The sequence below is a fragment of the Podarcis tiliguerta genome, assembly GCF_965153285.1.
Source record: "Podarcis tiliguerta genome assembly, chromosome: 1".
Taxonomy (NCBI): domain Eukaryota; kingdom Metazoa; phylum Chordata; class Lepidosauria; order Squamata; family Lacertidae; genus Podarcis; species Podarcis tiliguerta.
Window position 1 is genome coordinate 84,104,109 of NC_139534.1, and position 20,663 is coordinate 84,124,771.

General features: G+C 42.3%; 2 long non-coding RNA genes across 2 annotated transcripts; one reads left to right on the forward strand and one right to left on the reverse strand.

The window, feature by feature from the left end:
* Positions 1-1,887: 1,887 nt before the first annotated feature.
* On the reverse strand, positions 1,888-16,009 carry LOC310682724. The gene is made up of 3 exons (XR_014514123.1): positions 15,962-16,009; positions 5,946-6,053; positions 1,888-1,953 (listed from the first exon to the last, which is right to left on the reverse strand). It is a non-coding gene; the product is annotated as an uncharacterized lncRNA (long non-coding RNA).
* Positions 3,987-11,662, forward strand: LOC310682599. Its single transcript, XR_014514040.1, has 3 exons — positions 3,987-4,118; positions 7,972-8,074; positions 11,596-11,662. It is a non-coding gene; the product is annotated as an uncharacterized lncRNA (long non-coding RNA).
* Positions 16,010-20,663: the final 4,654 nt, after the last annotated feature.

Here is a 20,663-nt window from a genome sequence, read left to right on the forward strand (position 1 = left end):
TATTTCTTGATAGTCCTTACTTTGGAAATATTTTCTTTCCTTCCTTCCTTCTTTCTTTCTTTCTTGGTCAATCTCTCTAAATTCTTAAACTGATGGGTGTCAGTTAGTATGAAAAGAGGTGAATTTAGATGAGCACATTGCATCTGAAATCCCAGCAGAATTCAGGCAACCTCCAGAGAAACATACAACCCCATTGTTCCTTTCCCAGCCTTTAATTAACATGGAAATTGGTTTGGGTTTTTTGTTGTTTTTTACTTCTCTGATCATGGATTATTTATGATTCCAGATAAGACAGCCATGAACAAAGAAATGTATCTAAAGCACTAACAACATAAAGGGGAGGGGGATAAAGGAACGTAAAGAACATATGCTTTCTTTGTTTCATTTTTTTGTTAGTGTTCAAAATAAAACAAGGCAAACTCGTAAGCATAATCTTTTTCCAGAGGAATTGATTAAAGGTCAACTGACTGAAGGTTTTTCTTTGTCAAACAAACCTTATGTCCTATGGGCAGATGAACCACATAGTGCAGAATCTATGAGTCTCCTGATGCTGTTGGACTAGATCTACCACTGACCCTCACCAGTGGTCACGCTGGCTGGAGGTGGGGCGAGTTATGGTCTGACAGCATCTGGCATCCCCCAAATTCCCCACCACCGGCATAGGTCAAACAGTATCAGGGACATCACCGTATAGTGTATAACAGGTCAGAATAGGGAGACCTGCTGCCATTTGACATAAGTGGGAATGTAGTGAGGGTACTCTTTATTAGTCACATCCATGTGTTGTGCCACTTCAGAACACATGCTTGGTTTTTTTTGTTCCTGTGCATGCTTTTGGACATCTTCCTCCACTCAGTGAATAAGTACATCCACCTCACTCGAGGGATCAGAGCTACAAAACCCTTTACTTATATTAACATGGACTGCAGCTTTTCAGGCCTCTGAGCATATGCAGAGTACATTTGTCTCCCTTTTCAATAACCAGGTCAGGTGCTCCTCCAGCAAATCACTAGTTGAATGCATCACTTGGGCTTTTATTTTTGGTAAATTGTATCCAGGAACATTGATTTCTTTCTGAAAGGCGAACTTCTCTATTGTCATTTTACTGAAGTCTCCCGTTTTATGCATCACTTATATTTCTATCAGACAACGCAGCCAGCAGTACTGCTGTAGTAGCAATTGCACTTCATGAAGCCCCAAGCAAAACAAAATAATAAAAAAGCTTCCTTCTATTCTGCAGGCATAGAATCATCCCTTCTTTTGCTACTCTTTAGCTGCCCAGCTATGTTCAGAAGGGTGGTTAAGCTACAAATACCTACCGCTAGTAAAAAAAGGGAAGAAAGCAAAGAGAAAAGGTAAAATTACATGTTTGACCATCAACAAGAAAAGGGCAGAACTCGTTAAAAAGCAGGTGGGACTGGCAACAGAATATTGTTGTACAGACAAACCTCTGTTGTCGAATGTAATCATTCCGGAAGACCGTTCAACTTCCAAAACCTTCAACAACCGAAAACTGAAAGCGGAAGCCTCAATGTAATAGGGAAACTCAAAACAGAAGCCGCATAGCACATTCAGCGTCTGAAAATCGTTCGAAAACTGGAGCAGTTACTTCCTGGTTTTCAGCATTCGGGAGCCGAAACATTCCAAAATGGAGGCATTGGGAACTGAGATTTGACTGTACTTTGGCTGATGATACTCCATTTCATTTCTCCTCTCCCTCCTAATGTTCCATGAGGAGGGCGCAAACTTGGCTCCCCCCAAACCTACTGATTTGAGCAGCAGCACTCACTTCTGAACATCAGAAATAGAAACAGTTATTTCTTTATCAGGATGGAAGTCTTGGCAGGTGAGCCTTTTTACTTGAGTTGTACAGAACTTTTTCTTCAGGCAGCGTGTATTTTAAAAAATGTTTCTGGAAGATGTCACTTAACCAAGTCTGCAGTCTGTCTCAGTCTGAAAATGACAGAAGAAAAACTTCTTGCAGCAGATTAATTCAGAACTGTGCTTTTTAAATGCATTCTAGGCCTTCTTGAACAGATTTTTGTCTGGGCAGCTCTCCAAAACTATTTACATAAAATACCAGTAAATAACATAATAATAAATCGACCCTTGGCAACAACAAGAAAGAGGGGAGGGGAAATGTAATAGTTTCTTTTTAAAAATGAAAGATCAGTACAATATTCACTTGTACCAAAGGACTCCAATTATTTTTGAAGCAATCTTTCATCAGAGAAGCATCACGCCCATGCCAAAGCAAGTGCATTAATTTTAACCAGGCTTATTATCAGGTTAAGCATGGCCTCAGAATCCCAGTTTGGGAATAAAAAACCTTGCAGTTATTCAAATCCGGGTGCTTCCAGGCACGTGTTTATTGTGGGATTGGTACTCATCCTACATACAAACGTTTTGCAGCATCCACATGCATCTTCAGAAAGGAGCAGAAGGCTACTAACTAGAACATTCTTTTAAAAAAGGTTTTGTTTCTCTTCCGAAGTAGGAGTTTAGTTGAAATATAGGAAAATCAACTTTACATAACTTGTTAAAAACTAATGGACGACATATTTTCCTTTTTAACTATTGTGAAGTATTATATCTACATTTAAAATAGTATCCCCCCCCCTGCAAGCTATGCCCCACATTTCTACCCCAAAGTAGCACTCACCAAGTGAGAACATTAACAACTTTGAACTGACATAGCATTATGGGCATGAGAATGGAAGGGAGTGTAACACAAAGCATCATCAGCAGGTGATTTGCCTTTGAATGTGATCTGATTCACCCTCTCATTTTTGTTTAAAAGTCATAAAAAGGTAAAGGACCCCTGACAGTTAAGTCCAGTCACGAACGCTTCTGGGGTTGCGGCACTCATCTCACTTTACTGGCCGAGGGAGCCGGCATTTGTCCGCAAACAGTTTTTCCAGGTCACGTGGCCAGCATGACTAAGACGCTTCTGGCGAAACCAGAGCAGTGCACGGAAATGCCATTTACCTTCCCGCCGGAGCGGTACCTATTTATCTACTTGCACTTTAATGTGCTTTTGAACTGCTAGGTTGGCAGGAGCAGGGACCGAACAACGGGAGCTCACCCTGTTGTGGGGATTCGAACCGCCAACCTTCCGATCGGTAAGCCCTAGGCTCAGTGGTTTAGACCACAGCGCCACTGCATAATCCCATTTGGGGGAGAGAGCATAATACCTTCTTCTCAGGCACTTGTTGAAACTTCTATCAAACATATGGTGTATATATATATTATTTATACACTTCTCCTTGCATTTGAAACCTTGGCCTTATTTGAAAATCTCCAGACAATATAGACTTGTTAAATGGGATGGATCTAAAATGTTTCCAGCTCACAGAAATTAACAGGTTGTCCCCCCGCCACCCTACCGTCAAGTGTCATTATTATAAATGTCTTCAAAAAATATGTGTGCATGTCTGAAAATAATTTACATGCCAAAGCATTTGGTATGAAAAATGTCCAGGCTCCAAATGAACTCAGGTTCCTAGAGATTAATCACATAGCAAATAGGAAAACCATCAAGAAGAAGCAGCCATGTCAGGCTGATGGAGCAAAAACATGAAAGAGCCTTGCAGCATCACCACGATGATTGTGGCCTCAGCTTTGGTGAGCCAGCATCCATATCATCAAATGCATGAAGTGGTCATCTAAGTGGGAAAAGATATGTTTCCTGAATACAGAGATAAGATGTTTTCAATTTATTTATTTGTTTATTTCAAAATAAGGCTGAAAACTCAAACATCATAAAAACCCAGGTATGTTTGTGTCATAAATGAATATATTTTTAAATTACTATAATTGCTATCATTATCATTTTTACAGCAGATCTCCAAGGCTGTCAGAGCAACACAACAAACACATCCAAGCATATCCAGAAGTCTCCGTTGCTCTCGAGAAGGCAAGGAACTTAAGGATGAGACCTCTGCCACTGTCTCTCTTGCTGCTGTTTTCTCTACGTCAGGGTTAGCCAGTGTAGTGCCCTTTAGATGTTTTGGACTCCAATTCCCATCATCCTTGGCTCAGCTGAGGCTGATGGGAATTGGAGTCAAATATATCTGTAGGGTACCACTTTGGCTATCCTTGCTGTACTTCCTCCAATTGTAAGTTTCTGGCATGGATGTGGTGGGGGAGGGGTAGAAGAAGAGAACTATGGGGGAATCTCCAAGTTTTACCTGAGACACCAAGCCAATAATGACCAAGCAAATTGGTCGTAACTCTTCTGTCGGTGGCCAAAATGGATAGTGGACAAAAAAGACAAATAGCTAAGGTGCTGGTATAGAAATAATTGGAAACACTTGACTCTGCACTGGGGGATTCCCAGTAATATAGAGGAATGGTCAGTTGGAAAGAGAGAATTGCAGTAAATGGAAGATACTAAATATTGTGTCTCAAATGAAAGATCATATTAAGATACTATTTTCTATATTAGTCTAAGGGAGAAGAGAAGTTTTGTGAAAAATTTACGTACTGTACTTTGTGTTTTAAGAGAAAATAGACAACCTGTGTACAAATACCTGTGATAGACAGATGAGAGAAAGATAGATAGATAGATAGATAGATAGAGAAATAGGAAGCTAATAGTTTGCAAGAAAACATCCTTTGCTAACATTCTTCAGATGCTGGGTGGTGGGACCAGGGCCAGCTCATCCATGAGGCAAGGTGAAGCGACTGCCTCAGGCAGCAGGATCCTGTGGGACAGCAGATCCTGTTGTTGATCTTTGTTCCCCGCCCCTTGTTCTTCATACTGTACTGTATAGATCTTCCTTCACCTCTCCTTCCTTGGCAAGGAGGGGGGTGCCATTTTGGGGTCCGCCTCATGCAGTGGTGGAGCTTTATGCTCTGGCACCGGGGGGTGGAGAGCAGGTGGGGGCGGGGCTGGCATGCATTCCGGAAGTGTGGCGCACTGCCTGCGGGGGCGGGGCCCCCAGCACAGGCGGGGGGCAGCCTCGATGGCACCCCACCGGGATCGCGCTGCCAGGGGTGGTGTGCTCCCCCCGCAGTCCTCTTCCTCCACCAGTGACCTCATGTGCCAAAATGTATTGGTTGGGACTTTATTTTCATATGGAATGAAAAGGGAATAAAATGTGAAAGAACGGACAGCTTACATATGCCAAAAGGTTCATCCACAAAACAAGTCGGGTAGACCTAAACAAAAAGCCCTTTGTGTATCAGTTCTTGACAATAGTCGTGTTGGATGAATGCTGTAATGGCTGCTCCTACTGACTGCTCAGTACAATTGGAAATGTAATGGTAACAACAATAATAGGGGTAATTTAGAAGCACACAGTTCAACACAGGCATGGTATCTTAATTTCTTGCGTATAACAAAACAACACAAACAATGCTTCCCTCAAGAACTGTTTTGCCACTCAATTCCACAGGGCAGACGATCGACTTCTTGTATTTACAGGAGCAAAAATGCTCGGGGTTTGGATCCTCTTAAAAAAAAACGGAGGGCACATCCCAGGGAGTTTCCATCTGTGGTGCAGTCTTTCCAAAGGAATTGGTTCCCTTCCATGCAAAACATAAAGAGGTATTTGGGCAATTCTTAAATTATAAGTATTAAGGTAGGATCCCCCAATGAAACCTGTAAGCCTTGCCCAACCCCAATTTCAGCCAGATCTTCAGCCGCTTCTCTCAGTTGCCTTCTTAACACAGTAGAGTTCCAACCAAATGTATGCCCTGGGAGTTGCGACATCAGGCCACTGGGTAACACTGCAAGCTGCCGGCCAGTTTAAATTTCAGTATAACCTGAAACCAGGTGAAAATCCTCATCGACCAGGATAGCGAAGCTGATGCAGAGTATAAACAAGGCATGGACCAGAGAGATCTGAGGTTTTGGAAATCAGGAGTGTGAATTGGATATAAGATTAAACAAGGAGTTACTACTGAAAGCAACAAGGGATATTTGAGTTTCAGCATCCCACCTTGTAACTGGAGCTGTCATCTTTTGTATAGGCTAACATTTGTATGAAGTGCAGTCTTCAGGGAACTTCTGACGTTCTTTGTTCACAGAACTTAGGAGGAATTCATACCTGACAGAATCAAAAAGAGAATTTCTGAACGGCATATTTTTCTAGACTTTGCCCTCAATAGGTGCATCATCAATGCAGTAGGTCTTTTAGGTTTTCCCAGCATGGGATATATTCAGTGTGTTATGAACTCTTTCCCAATAGGTATTCATCTTCACACACAACCACTGTAGGTGAGGATAATGCCCTTTTAGTGAGCACCCACAGTCCCAAACATGCTTTCTGTTTGTGTTTAATCCTCATCTAATCCCTTTTAAAAAAACCTGTGCAAAAGATGATGAAGACATCATGCAGTCTCTCTGTGATTCCTGCAGAGGCTAGCAAGAGAGCAACACAGAATTTTGTATAATACTTCACTCATTTGACTGATTCCACCTTGGAATTCTTTGTTCCAACTCTGCCAGAGCTGGATTTTCTATCATCCACCCCCAATAGTAGCATTTTTCACCCCTTTCCAGTGATAAAATGGGAGAGGCATTGGCTTGAAGGAATTATTAATGTGGCACCATTTGCTTTCTTTTTCTTGAGCCCCTGAGAAGCCCAGATGAAGATGGATGCTTTTTGTTTGTTCGCCATACAAATGCCTCTTGATTGCCTTGGGTTTCAGAGTGACTTTTGATTAGATCATTCAATTGATTAAAGATTTTTAGCTGGCTAATTACCTGGCAATGGCATTTAACTAATAGATTAATTTATTGATGATGTTTAAAAAACTGGACATACTGCAAAGCTACCGTCAGTGTGCCTTGGAGGAAAAGGAGGCGTTGTCTTAGTGAAAGATGAACAAAATGTGATAAGCCAAAGCTAGTATTCATTGCTAGAAGGAAAAGGCATTGGAAACATTTCCTCTCTTTTTCATCATGAATACTTTATCAAGCTTTGACAATAGTATATCCCAGCTCTGTCAGTGAGATCATACGAAGAAGAACTGCTAGTTGTCCCCTGTGCTGCAGAGGCCTTTCTGGCCTCCACTAGAAGTTGGGCCTTTGCTGTCACCAGTCCCATGCTGTGGAATATTCATCACGTTTGAACTTCAGGAATCTCTTGGAAACCTAAGTATGTTGACAGGCCTATGCAGTTAACCAATATTTCCTCAGTCATTTTAATAACTGCCTCACCTTGCCTCATATGTGGGCTAGCCCTGATCACATGTTCTCTAGTGTAACTTACTAAAATGCCATTAACAAACAAATAAATCCCAAGATCTATCAGTATTGTTGGAGATGCAAGTGTATTGGACCACTTCAGTTGCCTATGATTCTGACTCTTAGAACTTGCCTTTCAGAATGGCTTTTGTTCTGTGTCAGCTCTGGATGCAAACTGGAAGGAAAAGCCATTGTCAGTTTTCTTTTGCATCAAGAAAGAGAGAAAAGAGCTGATGCATGCACACCGCCGACATGGTGGCAGACCTTGAACAACCCTACATCCCTAAAGTTACTGCCTGTTGTGCCCTTGACTAATTAATCTGGGGGTGGATTTTAATTTGCGGCCACAACAATGTGTAATTAAAAAAAGCTTTTGGCAATCCTCTTAACACCGCTCAGTAGACCCTGGGTGAATGGCTGAATCGTACAACTCAGTAGCTTTCCAACATGTCCATTTTCCAATTACCGTATTTTTTGCTCTACAAGACTCATCTTTTCCCTCCTAAAGAGTAAGGGGAAATGTGTGTGTGTGTGTTATGGAGCAAATGCAGGCTGCACAGCTATCTCAGAAGCCAGAACAGCAAGAGGGATCGCTGCGCAGTGAAAGCTGTCTGAAGCCAAACATGTTGCATGTCTTGAAAATGTATGGGGAGTGTGGAATCCTCTGCAATTTTATATTTATATGCCATTGTGCTTGCTAACCATTCTCTCTCTTATTTTTAACATTCAACATTTCAGTTCACATTTTAATTACATGGCCCTGTTCTGTTCCTCAGACAATACAGCTGTCACCTTGAGGGCTTCATTGCCTGTCCACACACACCTTTTGCCGCAGGAAGCACTGATGTGCATGAGAAGCGTGACTTGCATAAGTCACTGGTAGGTGAGCTGTAGTCCAATGTGCGACAGAACAAGTCAAACATCAGGTTGTAATTGTGAAACGATGCTGACATATATAGGACACCCATGCTGGCTCTGCAACTTAGTTATTTTACTAGCTCACTGCTTCAGGTGCTAAACAGCAATAAGGAAGGACTTGGCTACCAGCTGAAAACAAAATGTATCACAAGTGTGGCTATCTTATTTTTGTGATCCTGAATAAACCAGGGACATAGGGAGCTGCCTTACGCTGAGTCAGACTAAGCCCATGTACAGCCATACCTTGTTTTTTGAACAGCTTAGTTCTTGAATATTTTGGCTCCCAAACGCCTCAACCCCGGAAGTGACTGTTCCGGTTTGCAAACTATTTTTGGAAGCCGAACATCCGACAGGGCTTCTATGTCTTCCAATTGGCTGCAGGAGCTTCCTGCAGGAGCTTCCTGCAGCCAATTGGAAGCCACATTTTGGTTTCCAACATTTTGGAAGTCAAAGGGTCTTCCAGAACAGATTCCGTTCGACTTCCAAGGTATGACTGTATTGCCTACATGGCTTGGCAGTGGCTCTTCAGGGTTTCAGGCAGGATAGCCTCCTAAGTCCTGGGAACTTCCATATGCTCTGAGCTACAATACCATAGGAAGACTATAAGCCCAGAGTGGACTATAAGTTTATAGGGGAAACTCAGCCAGATGGGTGGGGTAGAAATAAATTATTATTATTATTATTATTATTAGTGACACCAAAACAGAGAAAGTCCATCTAGCTCCTTATTGTCTACACAGATCAGTGGCACCTCTTCAGGCAGGAAAGTTTCTCAGTCTGACCTGGAGATTCCAGGGATTGAACCTATGACCCTCCACATGCACTGCCACTTTGCTACAGCCCTTCTCCAATAAAGGTCATGTTTCTGGTGCATCTTCTTTTGGGTATTTTCCTATTGGTGGTCCACTTCTGTCAGAATCCATCTCAAAGTGCTCACAGAGCAGTCTTACACGGATCTGCTCAGAAGCAATCCCCACTGAGTTCACTGTGGCTTGCTTAGAAGCATAGAATCTTACAGTTGAAAGGGACCCGGAGGGTCATTGAGTCTAACCCCCAACAATGCAGTAATCTCATCAATGACAGAGGGATTAAAAACCTCCAATGCAGGTCCACCACCTGCAGGTCCACCACCTGCTGAGGGAGTCCATTCCACTGTCGAACAGTTCATACTGAAGACAGCCCGGTATAGGCAAGTTTTAAATGGTTTATTATGTTTCTGTATATGCTGAAAGCCACTCAGAGTGACTGAGGCAACCCAGTCAGATGGGTGGGGCACAAATGTTGTTGTTGTTGTCGTCGTCAGAACATTCTTCCCAGCTAAGTGACTACAGGAATGTAGTGAAGAAGAAGAAGAAGAAATGAGATTGATTAGAAATTCAGTCATCTTGGACAATCCTGTCGAAGTCCATCCTATTTTCCCATTTCTCCCCTCAAAAAAGTTCAACTAGAAGTGGCCTTAAATGTGAGGCTGCTGTGAGCAGTGAGAGTGCCCTTTTTTGTAGTGTAAACAGCAGTAGGTTCAAAGGGGCTGGATGAGTTAAAGTTTAATCCTTGCCTTCCACTGGAGTCCCAGCCAAAATTGCCACACAAAGTTGTTGTTTGTATTGGGAAGGAGCCTCCTACCCCCCACCCCCGCCCACGCCAGGCTTACCTCCTTAGGCAAACATCAGTTTCAGGCAAGTGATTTCCAGCGGAAGGACTGTAGTGGGTGGGGTGAGAGAGTTGAAGCTTAACCATTAAAGGAGGTAGAGAAGGAGTCTTTAATGCCCTCCCCACCCCACCCCAAAGCCTACTTGCTTGTAAAATGCTTGCACATAATTAACGCCACATCCAGTTTGGTCCTATGTCTAATTATTCAGTCTACCACATGCGGTCTCCTGGCAGCATATTTCAAATGGGTGAATTTAGGCTCCCAAAGATCGGCCTTCACTGGCAGGTTCCAGAGGGTTTCTGGTTTTCCATTTTCCTTTGACCTTGCAGAGAAAACATTTGGTCAGTTTGGGAGCCAAAAATGGTTTCATGTTGGTCTTCCTGTGCTGATCTATATACGTGCTTGGTTGGTACATTTATGAACATTTATTATATATCTAAGACCTTAAATTCTTATCACATCAATTAGAAGAATCTAACTGATATGTGACTTGTAGGGTAGTCTCTTGAAGGCTTCCAGTCTTAGGAAAAGGTATATGGAGCTAGTTAACTTCTTCAGATACTCTGAGTTTTCAGCACATAAACTTACTGACCTGTATTTTTTTTCTATATTTAGTTTTATTATTTTTTTGTAGAGCGAATACATGTAAAACTTTGTCTATCATGTATTACACTTTTTTTTTTTTTTTGAGTTTGAGTTTGAAAGTATTTGTGTATTTTGTCTTGATATGGTGTGCAAACAATATCAATGAATTCCATTTATTCATAGAACCTTTGGCTGACCTCCAGGATTCCATCCCTAACTCCCTCCTACAGTATTTCTTGCAGCCCACGCCTTGTGTGTGCCACATGCAATCTGTTACATGCCCCAACTGAAGCCACAAGAAAACAGAGAGGGTAGTGTTATAAGAATTCTAAGGTCTCAAATAGAGAATAAATATTCATAAATGTACGCGTATTGAAACCAATCTGATAGAACCATGTTTCTTAGCATTCTAGACAGAATTTAAGGCATCTTTGGGTGTTTGCCTGAACATTCAAATGCTCAAGGTGTGGAAAGAGACAGGTGTGCATATGCAAGCCCTATCCCAATGTCCCCATGCACACCACCCCAATGCTTAGCCCCCGACCTTTTTATTGCATAAGGAAGGCCTGCATGCGGCATCCAAAAGTATTCACTTGAACTTGAGTTGAGTCGTTTGCGTGATCCTGCTTTATGAGGGTCCCCAGTTGTCCTCAGTTGTCTGGAGGGTCCTACTCACATCCCAATGAACATGAGTAGAAGCCCCATAAAATATGTCCCTGTGCAACATGGAAACATCAGGGAAAGCCCAGGTGAAAAGAACACACATGAGCTGTGATTGCAGGGGGTTTGGACTAGATGCTCATTTGGGTGCCCTCTCCTCTGACTCTACAATTCTATGATTCTATGAGGACATTGTGCATTGGGATTGTGTGTGCAGCCCTGTCCACACTTGAAAAACTTGTATGTTCAGATAAATGCCTGAACATGCATTTCCTAAATATACACACCTTCCCTAACCGAAATTACTCTGCTTGGGGTTAACCTTGACTGTTACAGATTGGGTTTGGTTAGCTTTCGGTATTTATATGGAAGCTCTGGTATAGCTCAATTGGTAGACCATAAGACTCCTAATCTCAGAGTTGTGGATTCGAGCCCCATGTTGGGCAGAAGATTCCTGCATTGCAGGAGGTTGAACTAGATGATCCTAGTGGTCCCTTCCAACTCTATAAATCTATGGTTCTATGATCTTATGGATCTCTGGGTCCAATCCTCCAGTAAAGAGTCATGTGTTTTCTATTTTTCTTAGGAAATCAAGAATCCCACACCAAAAGTTATCTAATTACTCTCAAGTGGATGCTACCTGAACTAAAAGGTAAAGGTAAAGGTACCCCTGCCCGTACGGGCCAGTCTTGACAGACTCTAGGGTTGTGCGCCCATCTCACTTAAGAGGCCGGGGGCCAGCGCTGTCCGCAGACACTTCCGGGTCATGTGGCCAGCGTGACGAAGCTGCTCCAGCGAACCGGCACCAGAGCAGCACACGGAAACACCGTTTACCTTCCCACTATAAAGCGGTACCTATTTATCTACTTGCACTTAAGGGTGCTTTCGAACTGCTAGGTGGGCAGGAACTGGGACCAAACGACGGAAGCTCACCCCGCTGTGGGGATTCGAACTGCCGACCATGCCATCGGGTTTTACCCACAGCGCCACCCTTGTAAAAAAATTAAGTTATACATTAGCCCAATAACTTCATCTCTTGTCACCTCTATTTGACTTAGATATTTTGGATACTGAATCCCGCTTGGCCTACCAGTCTGCCAAAATTGTGCGAGTTGCCTAACAAATGAAATCCCAAAATATTATTCTGCCCCAACATGGTTTTGGGGTGTCAGCCTCAGCTCTTCGCAGCCTGGCTCATTGGTAGATGCATGTGCATCTTTTGTTTTCATACTCTCTCTTCAATCCCATTTGTCCTCTCCCAAGAGGTCCCTACTGTTTCATCCGCTCCCCAGTCTAATAAGGAGAATTTTATTTTGTTTAACAGGAATCAATATGGGAGGGAAAGTGCTAAACAGTGAGTTGAACTGTGTATGCTTCATCTGTTGGAAAACAGGAAAAGAAGGATTACTCATAAGGATCTAAGATTTTACAACTGAGTAAACGAAAACACCCGTTCTTTCTCAGTCTGACACTTAGCATCCAGCTAAGTCACTTCTCCATTCCAGTCTGAGAAAGTTCAAACAACAAGGTCCTTCACAGTTATTTAAACTACAGTATTGAGAGTATAAAGACAACACAGTTTGGAGAAAATATGCCAGGTTGCCATATGCCAAGGACCTGTGATCAAGCATTTCCTCCAATAATTTTTTCAGTGCTTCTGTAGCCTAAGAGTACATGCTGTTAGTGCCTTGAAATGGGAGATGTTTGCCCAGTCTAACCTGGAAGAGCTGTAGTTCAGCAGTAGATGGGGCTGACCCTATCGTTAGGTAGACTGAGACAGTCACTTCAGGCAGTAAGAGAGGCAGTGGCAGCTGGGGTTGTCAGAGAATTATGTTGTAAATCAGGCTTCCTCAATGAAATATACTCGGAGTTGAGAGTGGATTTCATGTTCTTTATTCCGCTCGTAGTGGTGAGGAGGAATGGAAGTTCCCCCAGAATGTCTGCTTTATATACATTATTTATACAATGGGCCCCACGTGATTGGCTAATTCCGGGATTCTCCTGTAGGCCAATCAGGTTGCGGATTCACTTCCACCTGGAACTGGATTGGGTGGCTCCTATGGACCAATCAGATTGCTGCATTCTGAATCCTATTGTTCTAGGACCAATCAGACTGCTGCATTTTGGATCCTATTCAACTCAGTACATAACACTCAACTTCGGCCCTCCAGATGTTTTTGGCCTACAACTCCTATGATCCCTAGCTAGCAGGACCAGTGGTCAGGGATGATGGGAATTGTAGCCTCAAAACATCTGGAGGGCCAAGGTTGAGCCTGTTGTAAATAAATCCAAAAGCTGAAATTGCTGTGGTTTGCATATTCATCTATGGTCAGGAATCAGTCAAAGCAATACCCATCACAACATTGTTGTTACTGCTGTTGTTTTAAATAAAATCCTGCAAATTATACATAATGGCATTGTTTTTTAAATTGCTTTGACATTTCCTTTGCATTGTAATGGCTTTCTTCAGGGTTGAGTAGAAGAACTCGTGCATGCAGCCATCAAAGCAGGATTTAGCCCACCCACCAGCTGCTGCTGGGTCGGTTAAATCGTGCTTTCTGCAGGGCTGAGGTGCATCAGTAAGAATGGTTATGACAAAAATACAACAGGATTTACAAAAGAGTAGACAGCAAGGCAAATAAGAAACCACTGTTAGCAGAAGCAGAACTGAAATGGAATGAAACAGCGCTGATTATGGTGAATATAGGTCAGAATGGAAATTGCTGCTTTTGTATATCCCTAGTGGCAGCTAGGGATGGATGGGCCCATTACAGTCCCAATTCTAGATGGGGACAGTGCTAAGTAAGTCTCATCTCATTTTCATGCAGGTTTTGAAGAGAAAATCCTTCAAATTCTGCATGGAAATGAATTAAACAGCAATACTTCTGAGGTAGTCCAAGTTCTGCTGTCCCAGCACTGTGCTCTATTCTACCCCTTTTACAAGCTTCAGACATCAACCTCCTGCTCACAGCTTAGAGTGGCTTGTTGGCACATGCTTTGAGCAAAATAGGGCAGGGTTCCCCAAACTTGGGTCTCCAGCTGTTTGGGGACTACAACTCACATCATCCCTAGCTAGGAGGACCAGTGGTTAGGGAGGATGGAAACTGTAGTCCAAAAAGAGTTGGACACCCAAGATTGGAAAACGCTGGACTACAGCTAGTCCTTCCTGGGAATGACAGCACCTGATGACATTTGGAGGGTAGCAGCTGTCCCCAGCTCCAGACTGTGAGCATCTGGGTGACTCCTGGAGCTTTGTGAAGCATTTTGTTGTTGTGCATTAAATGGATAGAGGAAACACACTAGCCCTCCGACCACCTCATAGTGTGATCTGCAGGATTGCAGATTCTAAAGTGGACTATACAGTGGGCTCATGACTCAGTCCAGTTCTTGGTCTGCCAGGCGTGAACTGGGTGAGTCCACTTTGAAATCCGAGTTCTGTGGATTCCTCCTCCTGCATCTCTTATGGCAGCAGATCTAGGGGCCGTTCCCATGCAGAGATACATGGTGCCTAAACTAGCCTGTTGTCCTCTGGTGGGGTGGAGAATACTGTCCTATAAGATTCAGTTGCTAGGTTGGCCAGCTTCTGTACATTAAATAGGGGTGAGCAGGGCTCTGTTTGTTTTTCAGTGGGAACTCAATGGAACTCAGTTCCAGCACCTCTCAGGTGGGCACCATTGCCATTCTGAGAGAACAAGGGAGGCATTCATAGTGAGTTCTGGCACCTCTTTTTCTAGAAAAATAGCACTGGGGGTGAAATGCATCAGGCAGCAAAATGTATTTGGCTGTTCCTGGCAATAGAATCATAGAACTGGGAGCACAGGCTCCACTTGCAAAGATCCCAGGCCTCTCCTGGAAAAGAGTTTGAAAGAACAAAGTTCTCTTATTTTTAGTAAGGGGGCTGTGATATAGGCATTGACTTCACAAAATTACTAGTGTCTGTCAGGAACTATACCGAACGGTATGTCTGCAGGGACCCATAGGACGGCTCACACCACCATGGTGTTGCTTTATCACATTTTCTTTTAAACACAGCTGGAGTAAACACTTTGCCTGCATCCATATATATATATACACACACATCAATGCCTGCTTTTTGCCATATTAGCTTCTTTCATTTTCAAGTTGATAGGCCACTTTGTTCTTTTCCCTGCTGTCCAGAGGCCCTAGAAGATTTCATCTAACACAACCTTTCAAGCACTTTCACAGACCTTGGAGTTAGCCTGTCTCTCTCCCCCCCCCCCACCTCCTTCTCCACACCACAGCCAGACATAGAAAGCAATTTGCCAAAGGAGAAATCTATAACGCTGATGCGAGAGAGGAAGATTGGTATGGGCTGTCTCCCCCCCCCCATGCCATAAGATGCTTCTCTGCACATATGAGCATCATCAACATAATAAGCATAAAAAGCTCAGTTGGAATTTAATGTCAGGCAGTAATGTCTTAATTAATATCATTGTTATATTTCTTGGATTAGAATATCCTCCCTACCCTGCCCTGGATAACCATATGAATAGTTATTTTTTCATATTCTGCAATTTATTTATTTATTTATTTTGCAAAGGATGCATTATGCAAGGGAAACCAGATTGCCTGAAAGAGCTTATAAAGTGAATTTTCCCCTCAGAGAAAACTGCCAACATTCCTTGCAAGGAACAAGTGATGCAGAAGAAACCCAGAGCTTACTAAGAGAAAGGACACTCCTCTTTACCTCTTCATTTGGCTTTGCTTAATGTGAGTTTGCTGTCATTTTTAATCCACTGGGAATGGGGGAATCCAACAGAAATAAAACTTCTCATTTAAACTTTTCCATAAGTAAGGTTCTACTCTCATCAGTTTAATAGCTGAATCAAAATAGCTGGGCAACTAATACACATCCAAGCTACAAAAGTAGCTGCTAGCATTCAAAGAACCCTTTGTAGAATCCTGAAATGTTTTCTGAGGACAGTACTTACCCAGAAAGCAACCCAAAACCTCTCCAACCTCAGGAAATAGCAGTTGTCAACAAACTTGAATATTGCCATCCAAAAAGGCACTAAAAATAATACCTCAAAACCCAAAGGAAATTACTTAGCCTGGTACAGAATGACCTGTCAACCAAGCAATATAGTTGAATGTTTATTATGATGCACTTCTCTTGTGATGGCTGAAGGAAAATGCCAGGGGGGAGGAAATCTGCAGAGCCGGTTTAGTAGGCAAAATAGATAGCATACTCTGAATATGCTTATCTAGATCATGATAATGAGGTGACTGCAGAATAATCGCTTGAAACACATCCACATTTACCATTTACCCTTCACTTTCTAGGCACAAGTCCACGCTTTAAAGTGCTGCGTTTGAGTGCTTTTCTTTTTTTCTTTTTTTAACCTGGCAATTTCCCTGCAAAATCTCACTCTTTAATGCTGAATTGGAACAAACAGCAATTCAGTGGGTTTGGGGGGGAGAAAGCACTATGGCAAAATTTATTTTTTTAAAAAAGTACTCAGATACAGTGCTTTAAAATGTGGCCAGTGCCCAAAAACATGGCACAAAAGGAAGTCTGGATGAGCCCTTAATCATGTTGTAGCAGATGTGCAAGTCTCAGAGCAGGAAGTATTACAGCATCAATGATTGAAGAAGGTAGCCTACCTGCTGGGATGTGATGAGAGAGGAATACATCTGTCAATTTTGTTGTCTCTTAGTTCCTTATTTTTCCATTCTTAAGTTTAGTTCTCAAATTTTGTTTTAAAAAGTGAAACTTCATCACTATCTTAGTGCAATTTTCTCCTAATACACACATTTTTCAATGCAATTTTTCCTAATGTACACATTTTTGGAAAGCAATTTCCCATAATATAATGCACTTTTGTAAATTTTTTTACTAATATATACATTTTATGCACATTTTGTTTGTGTGTGTGTGTGTGTGTGTGTGTGTGTGTATGTACTGTATATGCACTTTTGTACTTGATATTTGTCTGGAGAACTGCATTGCAAAATTTGAAGAAGTGCAAATTCCAAAGGATGGCTGAGTTTCCGTTAGGTAGGGTTGTATTTAAATGAAAATAGAATTGAATTCCTCTTCCATCCCTAGATGTGTCTAGCACATAATAAATGTCAATTTTTGCTGTTAGGTTCCCTTAGCCCAAAGTTTGGAGACTGCTGTTCAAGAGCAGGTGAAAACAAGCATGCTCCCTCTTCCATGTGACAGCTCTTGAGATATTTGAAGATGGCTATCACATCTCCTCTTTTCAAGGTAAAACATACCCACCTCCTTCAACTGTTTCTCATAAGGTTTGGTTTCCAGACCCTTGATCATCTTGGTTGCCCTCCTCTGCACACATCCCATCTTGTCAAAATCCTTCTTAAATGGCAGTACACTAGCAATTCCTTCATCAATTTTTGGTGGCTGATGGTGGAGCTGCTAAAATGTTGTATCTGATACTATTTTGTCTTTCCAAGCAAAACAGAATGTTGTGAAGATTCAGCTCACCTTTAGATGACCTGCTTATTGAGCATCCATCCTGATTTGGTTTCCCAAAGCTTAAGCAGAGGTTAGACTATATTTAGACTATATCCAGACTTTATTAAGCATCCATTCTGATTTGCTTGTGGCAAGGTTATAATAGAATGAGCTTTCTTCCACATTTGCTTGCATGGTGTTTGCATGACTTCGTATTAATTGTTCAGTCATCCCATACTTTTCAGTGTGTTTATTCACCACTTTCCTAACTGCAAAATGTCTGTTTCCTCCCGTTAAGAGGATTTGTTTTGCCAAGACAGTGGAGTACTTTAACCCACTTTAATTACATGAACCTAAAGTTCCAGTATCTGCTTGAATCCCTCTCACAAAACACGGGCAGTCAAGAGACTTAAAAAAAAAAAAAAATCATCCACGCTGCCTTTCTGAGTTATAAATAATTCTGTTAGTGCTCTTATAATTTTTTAATGATGAAACAATTCTCTTTGCCAGCTCCCATATTTTCCAGCATGTTGAGCTGCTTGTATATTTTGCCACTCTACTAAACTTGTTTTCAGTCCCATTAGGATAAATAAAGGGCTTTCTGCATCTGGCCTCTTGGTGTCTCTGAGTATGTTCTGTCAAATGAAATGTGTTTGATAATCCAATACCAAGAGGAACTATTCCAATAGGCCCCTCTGTTTTAACAGAGGACACAGAAGAGCAACAGCAACACAATTGTATCCATATCTCCTCACAAACAAAATCCCAATGAGGTCAAAGAGACTTATTCTGAGGTAATTTTGTATAGGATTGTTGACTATGAGGTCAGAGATCTTTAAAAAAAGAAGCACAATCAATGATAGGCTACCATGAAAATATTTTCAGAAGGGAAAATAAAATATGCGAGAGGAATAATTTAATTTTAATAGTTTCACAAGCTTCTCTTCTGCTGAGCTGAAAGGTTTTATTTGCCCTAGTTAATTTTAAAATCTCTCACAAACTGCAGGAAATCCCCAGAGACATTGCATCAAAAGAAACTAAAAAGAATCCAACAGAGGTCAAATTCAAATACAGACCAAACAAGAAGGAAATTGTCCTCTGTATGTAATCCAGGGCAATTTCCACCAGGGTTTATGTGAGGCATTTAAGTAAACGAATTTCATATAGTTCCAGGCCTGATAGACCAAAATAAAAACTGACAAATTGCTAGCTCCAGATGGTGCCCACCTGAGAGTTCTCAAAGAACTCAAATGTGAAACTGTTGATCTTCCAACAAAAATATATAATTTGTCCCTCAGATCAGCCTCTGTACCTGAGTACTGGAAAGTGCCCAATGTACCAGCAATTGTAAAAAAAGGGGGGGATCTAGGGGCGATCCTGCTAATTATAGGCTGGTTAGCTAAACATCTGCCCCAGGAAACTGCATTATTAAAATAGCCAAGCATATTCAGAGGCAAAAATGGATAGAACCAAAGGCAAAAGAAGTCTGAGCAACAAATGTGATTTTTTACCTTTGTGCAATTAGCTACATTACAATTACACAAAAGCCAGAGGATTCACATACACACATCACTATGCTGTGAGGGAAATACCTACCCAACATTCATTGCTGGCCGATTCCCTGTACTCAACATAACCAATGGTTGAGGCCAGTCTTGATCAAACAAACCCCAGTTTTACAAATGTACAATAAACCACCAACATGGAAAGCTGGTTTAACACACACACACACACACACACACACACACAGGCTGAACCCCAGGGAAGACCTTTTATACCTGTTCAACAGAACTATAGGGCATTGGCCCTGCAGGCAAGATGTGGGGAGTTTCTCATCAATCCACAGCTGCCATCTCTCTTCTTCAAGGGCACTCATCTCACTACAAACTGTAAATCTCCACTTTCTAGGAACCAGAGCTTATCTACTCATACACACAGGGCCGGATTTAGGTTTGATGAGGCCCTAAGCCACTGAAGGTAATGGGACCCTTTATATGTCCAGATGTCCTTTGTCAACAACAAATTGTCGCTGTTTTTTTGTATTGAATATATGCGATATAGTAATTTATGGGCACCCTATATATAGAAATGAGCAAACCAGTGATATTTTAGGGAGCAGACTAGCAGGCGGGGCCCATTACTCACAACTGGAGCCTATGCAACACAAAACATTGTTGCTGTATGTAGGTTTTATTTTATTTGGTTTTTTATCTTATATTTTGGAAATGTACATCCAGTTTTTTTCCTTTAATTTTTTGGGGGGCCCCCAAGAGAGTGGGGCCCTAAGCTATAGCTTGTTTAACTTATACAGTGGTACCTCGGGTTGAGTACTTAATTTATTCCAGATGTCCGTTCTTAACCTAAAACTGTTCTTAACCTGAAGCACCACTTTAGCTAATGGGGCCTCCTGCTGCCGCTGCACCGCCGGAGCACGATTTCTGTTCTCATCCTGAAGCAAAGTTCTTAACCCGAGGTAATATTTCTGAGTTAGAGGAGTCTGTAACCTGAAGCATATGTAACCTGAAGCGTATGTAACCCGAGGTACCACTGTACATAAATCTGGTACTGCATACACACACATCTCTGCGTTCTCCTTCCTGGTCAACAAGAAGCAGGATCACAGTTCAAGAGCACATTCCAGTTTGGCCAAAGCCCTTGAGGAGAACACAGAAGGGGGCTGCTGATGGTCACGGCCTGGAGGTGAGAGAGTCTGGAGGATGAGAAAGAAAGGTCTCTTGTAGCAGAACTAGGGTGGGCTCAAGCCCTGACAACTGGATATAAAAGCAATACATGACCACCCCTGGCTTTCTTGTCTTGTCTTTTTGATGCAGCCTACTTCAGATGGCTGATGCCCATTGGAAGCCTCTTCCCTGATGGTTTCAACAAGGGCAACACCAAGACCAAGGAGGAGGAAGCTGCAGGCAGTCCCGCCTCTGGGACTGGTTGTAAACAAGAACAGGCAGACAGGTGAGAGCTGAGGGCAGGTAAAGTTAGTGAGGCAGTGCCCCATTCACCCTCATGGACCAGCCTCTACTGGCCATACAATATAAGGTCTGTTCCTTTCTCTTCAAGAATCAATTTTCATAACTTAAAACGTGCCATCTGGCAACCAGGATATGACCTTCTATAGGAGTTAGAAGGATCTCTGGGAATCAACAACGGGCTCATTAGGTTAATTTAAACTAGTCCAAGAACAGATGGGAGTGTCAAGTGCC